This window comes from Phyllobates terribilis, unplaced genomic scaffold (genome assembly GCF_046119375.1).
Source record: "Phyllobates terribilis strain yellow unplaced genomic scaffold, ASM4611937v1 Scaffold_1__5_contigs__length_1240528914, whole genome shotgun sequence".
Lineage (NCBI taxonomy): Eukaryota > Metazoa > Chordata > Amphibia > Anura > Dendrobatidae > Phyllobates > Phyllobates terribilis.
In genome coordinates, this window is record NW_027362761.1 from 193,411,211 (window position 1) to 193,423,011 (window position 11,801).

Sequence of the window (11,801 nt, forward strand, 5' to 3'; positions counted from 1 at the left end):
ACAGGAGTATTTGTAATGTTGAAGTTGATGTGGAGGAGAGCCCACTTAAAGGAGCACTTGATATACGTTGAAGCACCTGCTGTTTTGTGCCTCATCTGGAATTTGTAGCGATTGCCGTGGCCGTAAGAAAGGGATCTTATCACATTGTCCTCTAAAAGAAAGAGACATTTTAGTTCTGCAGATGTTACTGTTGCTTTAACACCTACTCCACGGACACAACCTTTTTTCTCCTTCCCAACACGCCTATTCCCCTTTCCACCAGCAGCAGGCCTTTTTCCACTCATTTTAGTGGTTAACTAATTCACAACTCTGGAGTTGTTTGCACAAAAAAACAATGGATGGGAACCGAGCAGAGCTGAGTGGCCAAACTGTGGTATTAGGCCAAAACTATTGTCTGGGTTAGATGCAGAAAAAAATTATATTCAATTTGCAACCTGATGGAGGTCAGTATAGATGGACTAATAGAACAAGTCCCACACACTGTTAGAAGGCCAAATATTTTTTCAGAGCTAGATGCAGAAAAAAATTATATTCAATTTGCAACGTGATGGAGGTCAGTATAGATGGACTAATAGAACAAATCCCACACACTGCTAGAAGGCCAAATATTTTTTCAGAGGTAGATGCAGAAAAAAATTATATTCAGTTTGCAACCTGATGGAGGTCAGTATAGATGGACTAATAGAACAAGTCCCACACACTGCTAGAAGGTTAAATATTTTTTCAGAGCTAGATGCAGAAAAAAATTATATTCAATTTGCAACCTGATGGAGGTCAGTATAGATGGGCTAATAGAACAAGTCCCACACACTGCTAGAAGGTCAAATATTTTTTCAGAGCTAGATGCAGAAAAAAATTATATTCAGTTTGCAACCTGATGGAGGTCAGTATAGATGGACTAAGAGAACAAGTCCCACACACTGCTAGAAGCCCAAATATTTTTTCAGAGCTAGATACAGAAAAAAATTATATTCAGTTTGCAACCTGATGGAGGTCAGTATAGATGGACTAATAGAACAAGTCCCACACACTGCTAGAAGCCCAAATATTTTTTCAGAGGGAGATGCAGAAAAAAAATTATATTCAGTTTGCAACCTGATGGAGGTCAGTATAGATGGAGAAATAGAACAAGTCCCACACACTGCTAGAAGGCCAAATATTTTTTCAGAGCTAGATGCAGATAAAAATTATTTTGAATTTGCAACCTGATGGAGGTCAGTATAGATGGACTAATAGAACAAGTCCCACACACTGCTAGAAGGCCAAATATTTTTTCAGAGCTAGATACAGAAAAAAATGATATTCAATTTGCAACGTGATGGAGGTCAGTATAGATGGACTAATAGAACAAGTCCCACACTCTGCTAGAAGGCCAAATATTTTTTCAGAGGTAGATGCAGAAAAATATTATATTCAATTTGCAACGTGATGGAGGTCAGTATAGATGGACTAATAGAACAAGTCCCACAAACAGCTAGAAGCCCAAATATTTTTTCAGAGGTAGATGCAGAAAAAAATGATATTCAGTTTGCAACCTGATGGAGGTCAGTATAGATGAACTAATAGAACAAGTCCCACACACTGCTAGAAGCCCAAATATTTTTTCAGCGGTAGATGCAGAAAAAAATTATATTCAGTTTGCAACCTGATGGAGGTCAGTATAGATGGACTAATAGAACAAGTCCCACACACTGCTAGAAGCCCAAATATTTTTTCAGAGCTAGATGCAGAAAAAAATTATATTCAATTTGCAACGTGATGGAGGTCAGTATCAATGGACTAATAGAACAAGTCCCACACACTGCTAGAAGGCCAAATATATTTTCAGAGCTAGATGCAGAAAAATATTATATTCACTTTGCAACCTGATGGAGGTCAGTATAGATGGACTAATAGAACAAGTCCCACACACTGCTAGAAGCCCAAATATTTTTTCAGAGGTAGATGCAGAAAAAAATTATATTCAATTTGCAACGTGATGGAGGTCAGTATAGATGGACTAATAGAACAAGTCCCGCACACTGCTAGAAGGCCAAATATTTTTTCAGAGCTAGATGCAGAAAAAAATTATAATCAATTTGCAATGTGATGGAGGTCAGTATAGATGGACTAATAGAACAAGTCCCACACACAGCTAAAAGCCCAAATATTTTTTCAGAGGTAGATGCAGAAAAAAATTATATTCAGTTTGCAAAGTGATGGAGGTCAGTATAGATGGACTAATAGAACAAGTCCCACACACTGCTAGAAGCCCAAATATTTTTTCAGAGCTAGATGCAGAAAAAAATTATATTCAATTTGCAACCTGATGGAGGTCAGTATAAATGGACTAATAGAACAAGTCTCACACATTGCTAGAAGCCCAAATATTTTTTCAGAGCTAGATGCAGAAAAAAATTATATTCAATTTGCAACGTGATGGAGGTCAGTATCAATGGACTAATAGAACAAGTCCCACACACTGCTAGAAGGCCAAATATTTTTTCAGAGCTAGATGCAGAAAAATATTATATTCAATTTGCAACCTGATGGAGGTCAGTATAGATGGACTAATAGAACAAGTCCCACACACTGCTGGAAGCCCAAATATTTTTTCAGAGGTAGATGCAGAAAAAAATTATATTTAGTTTGCAACCTGACGGAGGTCAGTATAGATGGACTAATAGAACAAGTCCCACACACTGCTGGAAGCCCAAATATTTTTTCAGAGGTAGATGCGAAAAAAAATTATATATAGTTTGCAACCTGATGGAGGTCAGTATAGATGGACTAATAGAACAAGTCCCACACACTGCTAGAAGCCCAAATATTTTTTCAGAGCTAGATGCAGAAAAAAATGATATTCAATTTGCAACCTGATGGAGGTCAGTATAGATGGACTAATAGAACAAGTTCCACACACTGTTAGAAGGCCAAATATTTTTTCAGAGCTAGATGCAGATAAAAATTATTTTGAATTTGCATCCTGATGGAGGTCAGTATAGATGGACTAATAGAACAAGTCCCACACACTGCTAGAAGGCCAAATATTTTTTCAGAGCTAGATGCAGAAAAAATTATATTCAATTTGCAACGTGATGGAGGTCCGTATAGATGGACTAATAGACCAAGTCCCACACACTGCTAGAAGCCCAAATATTTTTTCAGAGGTAGATGCAGAAAAAAATTATATTCAGTTTGCAACCTGATGGAGGTCATTATAGATGGACTAATAGAACAAGTCCCACACACTGCTAGAGGCCCAAATATTTTTTCAGAGGTAGATGCAGAAAAAAATTATATTCAATTTGCAACGTGATGGAGGTCAGTATAGATGGACTAGTAGAACAAGTCCCACACACTGCTAGAAGGCCAAATATTTTTTCAGAGCTAGATGCAGAAAAAAATTATATTCAATTTGCAACCTGATGGAGGTCAGTATAGATGGACTAATAGAACAAGTGCCAAACACTGCTAGAAGGCCAAATATTTTTTCAGAGCTAGATGCAGAAAAAAATTATAATCAATTTGCAATGTGATGGAGGTCAGTATAGATGGACTAATAGAACAAGTCCCACACACAGCTAGAAGCCCATATATTTTTTCAGAGGTAGATGCAGAAAAAAATTATATTCAGTTTGCAACCTGATGGAGGTCAGTATAGATGGACTAATAAAACAAGTCCCACACACTTCTAGAAGGCCAAATATTTTTTCAGAGCTAGATACAGAAAAAAATGATATTCAATTTGCAACGTGATGGAGGTCAGTATAGATGGACTAATAGAACAAGTCCCACACACTGCTAGAAGGCCAAATATTTTTTCAGAGGTAGATGCAGAAAAAAATTATATTTAGCTTGCAACCTGACGGAGGTCAGTATAGGTGGACTAATAGAACAAGTCCCACACACTGCTAGAAGCCCAAATATTTTTTCAGAGGTAGATGCGGAAAAAAATTATATTCAGTTTGCAACCTGATGGATGTCAGTATAGATGGACTAATAGAACAAGTCCCACACACTGCTAGAAGCACAAATATTTTTTTAGAGCTAGATGCAGAAAAAAATTATATTTAATTTTCGACGTGATGGAGGTCAGTATAGATGGACTAATAGAAAAAGTCCCACACACTGCTAGAAGCCCAAATATTTTTTCAGAGCTAGATGCAGAAAAAAATTATATTCAATTTGCAACGTGATGGAGGTCAGTATAGATGGACTAATAGAGCAAGTCCCGCACACTGCTAGAAGGCCAAATATTTTTTCAGAGCTAGATGCAGAAAAAAATTATAATCAATTTGCAATGTGATGGAGGTCAGTATAGATGGACTAATAGAACAAGTCCCACACACAGCTAAAAGCCCAAATATTTTTTCAGAGGTAGATGCAGAAAAAAATTATATTCAGTTTGCAAAGTGATGGAGGTCAGTATAGATGGACTAATAGAACAAGTCCCACACACTGCTAGAAGCCCAAATATTTTTTCAGAGCTAGATGCAGAAAAAAATTATATTCAATTTGCAACCTGATGGAGGTCAGTATAGATGGACTAATAGAACAAGTCTCACACATTGCTAGAAGCCCAAATATTTTTTCAGAGCTAGATGCAGAAAAAAATTATATTCAATTTGCAACGTGATGGAGGTCAGTATCAATGGACTAATAGAACAAGTCCCACACACTGCTAGAAGGCCAAATATTTTTTCAGAGCTAGATGCAGAAAAATATTATATTCAATTTGCAACCTGATGGAGGTCAGTATAGATGGACTAATAGAACAAGTCCCACACACTGCTGGAAGCCCAAATATTTTTTCAGAGGTAGATGCAGAAAAAAATTATATTTAGTTTGCAACCTGACGGAGGTCAGTATAGATGGACTAATAGAACAAGTCCCACACACTGCTGGAAGCCCAAATATTTTTTCAGAGGTAGATGCGGAAAAAAATTATATTCAGTTTGCAACCTGATGGAGGTCAGTATAGATGGACTAATAGAACAAGTCCCACACACTGCTAGAAGGCCAAATATTTTTTCAGAGCTAGATGCAGAAAAAAATGATATTCAATTTGCAACCTGATGGAGGTCAGTATAGATGGACTAATAGAACAAGTTCCACACACTGCTAGAAGGCCAAATATTTTTTCAGAGCTAGATGCAGATAAAAATTATTTTGAATTTGCAACCTGATGGAGGTCAGTATAGATGGACTAATAGAACAAGTCCCACACACTGCTAGAAGGCCAAATATTTTTTCAGAGCTAGATGCAGAAAAAAATTATATTCAATTTGCAAAGTGATGGAGGTCAGTATAGATGGACTAATAGACCAAGTCCCACACACTGCTAGAAGCCCAAATATTTTTTCAGAGGTAGATGCAGAAAAAAATTATATTCAGTTTGCAACCTGATGGAGGTCAGTATAGATGGACTAATAGAACAAGTCCCACACACTGCTAGAGGCCCAAATATTTTTTCAGAGGTAGATGCAGAAAAAAATTATATTCCATTTGCAACGTGATGGAGGTCAGTATAGATGGACTAATAGACCAAGTCCCACACACTGCTAGAAGCCCAAATATTTTTTCAGAGGTAGATGCAGAAAAAAATTATATTCAGTTTGCAACCTGATGGAGGTCAGTATAGATGGACTAATAGAACAAGTCCCACACACTGCTAGAGGCCCAAATATTTTTTCAGAGGTAGATGCAGAAAAAAATTATATTCAATTTGCAACGTGATGGAGGTCAGTATAGATGGACTAGTAGAACAAGTCCCACACACTGCTAGAAGGCCAAATATTTTTTCCGAGCTAGATGCAGAAAAAAATTATATTCAATTTGCAACCTGATGGAGGTCAGTATAGATGGACTAATAGAACAAGTGCCACACACTGCTAGAAGGCCAAATATTTTTTCAGAGCTAGATGCAGAAAAAAATTATAATCAATTTGCAATGTGATGGAGGTCAGTATAGATGGACTAATAGAACAAGTCCCACACACAGCTAGAAGCCCAAATATTTTTTCAGAGGTAGATGCAGAAAAAAATTATATTCAGTTTGCAACCTGATGGAGGTCAGTATAGATGGACTAATAAAACAAGTCCCACACACTTCTAGAAGGCCAAATATTTTTTCAGAGCTAGATAGAGAAAAAAATGATATTCAATTTGCAACGTGATGGAGGTCAGTATAGATGGACTAATAGAACAAGTCCCACACACTGCTAGAAGGCCAAATATTTTTTCAGAGGTAGATGCAGAAAAAAATTATATTTAGTTTGCAACCTGACGGAGGTCAGTATAGATGGACTAATAGAACAAGTCCCACACACTGCTAGAAGCCCAAATATTTTTTCAGAGGTAGATGAGGAAAAAAATTATATTCAGTTTGCAACCTGATGGAGGTCAGTATAGATGCACTAATAGAACAAGTCCCACACACTGCTAGAAGCACAAATATTTTTTCAGAGCTAGATGCAGAAAAAAATTATATTTAATTTTCAACGTGATGGAGGTCAGTATAAATGGACTAATAGAAAAAGTCCCACACACTGCTAGAAGCGCAAATATTTTTTCAGAGCTAGATGCAGAAAAAAATTATATTCAATTTGCAACGTGATGGAGGTCAGTATAGATGGACTAATAGAACAAGTCCCGCACACTGCTAGAAGGCCAAATATTTTTTCAGAGGTAGATGCAGAAAAAAATTATATTCAGTTTGCAAAGTGATGGAGGTCAGTATAGATGGACTAATAGAACAAGTCCCACACACTGCTAGAAGGCCAAATATTTTTTCAGAGCTAGATGAAGAAAAAAATTATATTCAATTTGCAACCTGATGGAGGTCAGTATAGATGGACTAATAGAACAAGTCTCACACATTGCTAGAAGCCCAAATATTTTTTCAGAGCTAGATGCAGAAAAAAATTATATTCAATTTGCAACGTGATGGAGGTCAGTATCAATGGACTAATAGAACAAGTCCCACACACTGCTAGAAGGCCAAATATTTTTTCAGAGCTAGATGCAGAAAAATATTATATTCAATTTGCAACGTGATGGAGGTCAGTATAGATGGACTAATAGAACAAGTCCCACACACTGCTGGAAGCCCAAATATTTTTTCAGAGGTAGATGCAGAAAAAAATTATATTTAGTTTGCAACCTGACGGAGGTCAGTATAGATGGACTAATAGAACAAGTCCCACACACTGCTGGAAGCCCAAATATTTTTTCAGAGGTAGATGCGGAAAAAAATTATATTCAGTTTGCAACCTGATGGAGGTCAGTATAGATGGACTAATAGAACAAGTCCCACACACTGCTAGAAGGCCAAATATTTTTTCAGAGCTAGATGCAGAAAAAAATGATATTCAATTTGCAACCTGATGAAGGTCAGTATAGATGGACTAATAGAACAAGTTCCACACACTGCTAGAAGGCCAAATATTTTTTCAGAGCTAGATGCAGATAAAAATTATTTTGAATTTGCAACCTGATTTAGGTTAGTATAGATGGACTAATAGAACAAGTCCCACACACTGCTAGAAGGCCAAATATTTTTTCAGAGCTAGATGCAGAAAAAAATTATATTCAATTTGCAACCTGATGGAGGTCAGTATAGATGGACTAATAGAACAAGTGCCACACACTGCTAGAAGGCCAAATATTTTTTCAGAGCTAGATGCAGAAAAAAATTATAATCAATTTGCAATGTGATGGAGGTCAGTATAGATGGACTAATAGAACAAGTCCCACACACAGCTAGAAGCCCAAATATTTTTTCAGAGGTAGATGCAGAAAAAAATTATATTCAGTTTGCAACCTGATGGAGGTCAGTATAGATGGACTAATAAAACAAGTCCCACACACTTCTAGAAGGCCAAATATTTTTTCAGAGCTAGATACAGAAAAAAATGATATTCAATTTGCAACGTGATGGAGGTCAGTATAGATGGACTAATAGAACAAGTCCCACACACTGCTAGAAGGCCAAATATTTTTTCAGAGCTAGATGCAGAAAAAAATTATATTCAGTTTGCAACCTGATGGAGGTCAGTATAGATGGACTAATAGAACAAGTCCCACACACTGCTAGAAGGCCAAATATTTTTTCAGAGGTAGATGCAGAAAAAAATTATATTCAGTTTGCAACCTGATGGAGGTCAGTATAGATGGACTAATAGAACAAATCCCACACACTGCTAGAAGCCCAAATATTTTTTCTGCGGTAGATGCAGAAAAAAAATTATATTCAGTTTGCAACCTGATGGAGGTCAGTATAGATGGACTAATAGAACAAGTCCCACACACTGCTAGAAGGCCAAATATTTTTTCAGAGCTAGATGCAGAAAAAAATGATATTCAATTTGCAACCTGATGGAGGTCAGTATAGATGGACTAATAGAACAAGTTCCACACACTGCTAGAAGGCCAAATATTTTTTCAGAGCTAGATGCAGATAAAAATTATTTTGAATTTGCAACCTGATGGAGGTCAGTATAGATGGACTAATAGAACAAGTCCCACACACTGCTAGAAGGCCAAATATTTTTTCAGAGCTAGATGCAGAAAAAAATTATATTCCATTTGCAACGTGATGGAGGTCAGTATAGATGGACTAATAGACCAAGTCCCACACACTGCTAGAAGCCCAAATATTTTTTCAGAGGTAGATGCAGAAAAAAATTATATTCAGTTTGCAACCTGATGGAGGTCAGTATAGATGGACTAATAGAACAAGTCCCACACACTGCTAGAGGCCCAAATATTTTTTCAGAGGTAGATGCAGAAAAAAATTATATTCAATTTGCAACGTGATGGAGGTCAGTATAGATGGACTAGTAGAACTAGTCCCACACACTGCTAGAAGGCCAAATATTTTTTCAGAGCTAGATGCAGAAAAAAATTATATTCAATTTGCAACCTGATGGAGGTCAGTATAGATGGACTAATAGAACAAGTGCCACACACTGCTAGAAGGCCAAATATTTTTTCAGAGCTAGATGCAGAAAAAAATTATAATCAATTTGCAATGTGATGGAGGTCAGTATAGATGGACAAATAGAACAAGTCCCACACACAGCTAGAAGCCCAAATATTTTTTCAGAGGTAGATGCAGAAAAAAATTATATTCAGTTTGCAACCTGATGGAGGTCAGTATAGATGGACTAATAAAACAAGTCCCACACACTTCTAGAAGGCCAAATATTTTTTCAGAGCTAGATAGAGAAAAAAATGATATTCAATTTGCAACGTGATGGAGGTCAGTATAGATGGACTAATAGAACAAGTCCCACACACTGCTAGAAGGCCAAATATTTTTTCAGAGGTAGATGCAGAAAAAAATTATATTTAGTTTGCAACCTGACGGAGGTCAGTATAGATGGACTAATAGAACAAGTCCCACACACTGCTAGAAGCCCAAATATTTTTTCAGAGGTAGATGCGGAAAAAAATTATATTCAGTTTGCAACCTGATGGAGGTCAGTATAGATGCACTAATAGAACAAGTCCCACACACTGCTAGAACCACAAATATTTTTTCAGAGCTAGATGCAGAAAAAAATTATATTTAATTTTCAACGTGATGGAGGTCAGTATAAATGGACTAATAGAAAAAGTCCCACACACTGCTAGAAGCCCAAATATTTTTTCAGAGCTAGATGCAGAAAAAAATTATATTCAATTTGCAACGTGATGGAGGTCAGTATAGATGGACTAATAGAACAAGTCCCGCACACTGCTAGAAGGCCAAATATTTTTTCAGAGGTAGATGCAGAAAAAAATTATATTCAGTTTGCAAAGTGATGGAGGTCAGTATAGATGGACTAATAGAACAAGTCCCACACACTGCTAGAAGCCCAAATATTTTTTCAGAGCTAGATGCAGAAAAAAATTATATTCAATTTGCAACCTGATGGAGGTCAGTATAGATGGACTAATAGAACAAGTCTCACACATTGCTAGAAGCCCAAATATTTTTTCAGAGCTAGATGCAGAAAAAAATTATATTCAATTTGCAACGTGATGGAGGTCAGTATCAATTGACTAATAGAACAAGTCCCACACACTGCTAGAAGGCCAAATATTTTTTCAGAGCTAGATGCAGAAAAATATTATATTCAATTTGCAAACTGATGGAGGTCAGTATAGATGGACTAATAGAACAAGTCCCACACACTGCTGGAAGCCCAAATATTTTTTCAGAGGTAGATGCAGAAAAAAATTATATTTAGTTTGCAACCTGACGGAGGTCAGTATAGATGGACTAATAGAACAAGTCCCACGCACTGCTGGAAGCCCAAATATTTTTTCAGAGGTAGATGCGGAAAAAAATTATATTCAGTTTGCAACCTGATGGAGGTCAGTATAGATGGACTAATAGAACAAGTCCCACACACTGCTAGAAGGCCAAATATTTTTTCAGAGCTAGATGCAGAAAAAAATGATATTCAATTTGCAACCTGATGAAGGTCAGTATAGATGGACTAATAGAACAAGTTCCACACACTGCTAGAAGGCCAAATATTTTTTCAGAGCTAGATGCAGATAAAAATTATTTTGAATTTGCAACCTGATGGAGGTCAGTATAGATGGACTAATAGAACAAGTCCCACACACTGCTAGAAGGCCAAATATTTTTTCAGAGCTAGATGCAGAAAAAAATTATATTCAATTTGCAACCTGATGGAGGTCAGTATAGATGGACTAATAGAACAAGTGCCACACACTGCTAGAAGGTCAAATATTTTTTCAGAGCTAGATGCAGAAAAAAATTATATTCAGTTTGCAACCTGATGGAGGTCAGTATAGATGGACTAATAAAACAAGTCCCACACACTGCTAGAAGGCCAAATATTTTTTCAGAGCTAGATACAGAAAAAAATGATATTCAATTTGCAACTTGATGGAGGTCAGTATAGATGGACTAATAGAACAAGTCCCACACACTGCTAGAAGGCCAAATATTTTTTCAGAGCTAGATGCAGAAAAAAATTATATTCAGTTTGCAACCTGATGGAGGTCAGTATAGATGGACTAATAGAACAAGTCCCACACACTGCTAGAAGGCCAAATATTTTTTCAGAGGTAGATGCAGAAAAAAATTATATTCAGTTTGCAACCTGATGGAGGTCAGTATAGATGGACTAATAGAACAAATCCCACACACTGCTAGAAGCCCAAATATTTTTTCTGCGGTAGATGCAGAAAAAAAATTATATTCAGTTTGCAACCTGATGGAGGTCAGTATAGATGGACTAATAGAACAAGTCCCACACACTGCTAGAAGGCCAAATATTTTTTCAGAGCTAGATGCAGAAAAAAATGATATTCAATTTGCAACCTGATGGAGGTCAGTATAGATGGACTAATAGAACAAGTTCCACACACTGCTAGAAGGCCAAATATTTTTTCAGAGCAAGATGCAGATAAAAATTATTTTGAATTTGCAACCTGATGGAGGTCAGTATAGATGGACTAATAGAACAAGTCCCACACACTGCTAGAAGGCCAAATATTTTTTCAGAGCTAGATGCAGAAAAAAATTATATTCAATTTGCAACGTGATGGAGGTCAGTATAGATGGACTAATAGACCAAGTCCCACACACTGCTAGAAGCCCAAATATTTTTTCAGAGGTAGATGCAGAAAAAAATTATATTCAGTTTGCAACCTGATGGAGGTCAGTATAGATGGACTAATAGAACAAGTCCCACACACTGCTAGAGGCCCAAATATTTTTTCAGAGGTAGATGCAGAAAAAAATTATATTCCATTTGCAACGTGATGGAGGTCAGTATAGATGGACTAATAGAACA